Below are 1179 nucleotides of genomic sequence, written 5' to 3' on the forward strand. Positions count from 1 at the left end.
TGGATCCTTCTTATCTGTGAAGTGGACCTGTCACTGAACGCACTTATAAAACAGCCTTCCATCCATTACGGCTCCCTGTGTTGTCTGTTGTGTGTCCGGGATGTTTTTATAGGGTGGGATGAATTTATGATTGTGATGCAGCTGTAGCACTGAAACCTCTGCAGTGTGACCGACCGGCTGCACACCTCCTGGTGCTCGGTGTGGGAGCAGCCCTGTGACGGTTGAGTGGAGGGATCACTATATAGCAAGGCATGGCCGACATCATGGAGCCACCAGGATTAAAGGGGTTCTTATACACAGATATAGATATAGACCTGCAGCGTCCTTCATGCTTAGACACACACACACACACACACACACACGCACACACACACGTTGAGTCAGAGACACAGGACCTTTCTCACGTCCCAGTTTTAAATATCCTTGATTCGTCACCTCGTGTCTTATGCTGTGTTCACACTACGAGCAAAAGAGCACCAGGCGACAGTCCTGTTCAATCAAAGCTGGTGACATGAAGCAACAAACTGACACAGACAGTTAAGCTGTTTTTTCAGTGCTCCATTGAAGGGAAGTGTCAAACAATAATATATTTTTCCATGCGGTCTCAAATCAATGTCGTGCCTAGTGCTATTTAACGACATAAAGAGTCAAAGAGCAAATGACCAGCACTTCAACGCCGACTCGCATACAAGGTAGCCGGCCACGCCGGTGGCTTTTTTGGCTTGCTTGTCCGGCCCATGGGAGATGCAAACGGAGGAGGCAAGGAAGAGACACGAGGAGAGGAGTCGAGGCAACATGCATTCATCAAATGAGACATCGTTGCCACAGAGCCTCATCATTCTAATGATCGGTCAATTAAATATGAAGTGTGGCACAGCTGCATCATCTGTCCATTGTTTGGTTATACTGCTGTACATAATGATCTCTGTCAGACGAGCATAACAGTGATCATTACAACTTGAATATTTACTATTTTCATTTATATAGATAGATAGATAGATAGATAGATGAGATTCACCGGTGTTTCCTTGCTTGCAACTGCTCCGGCAAGCCACCTGGCTCCCCAAGATGCATTTTAGGATTTGGGACGTCCTTCAAGATGGAGCGCTGAGAACAATTTCCGGGGAACAAGCCGGAAGAGTGAGAAGCAGGACACCATGAGTTTGAGAATAAATGAGA

Source organism: Pholis gunnellus (assembly GCF_910591455.1).
Source record: "Pholis gunnellus genome assembly, chromosome: 17".
Classification (NCBI taxonomy): Eukaryota; Metazoa; Chordata; class Actinopteri; order Perciformes; family Pholidae; genus Pholis; species Pholis gunnellus.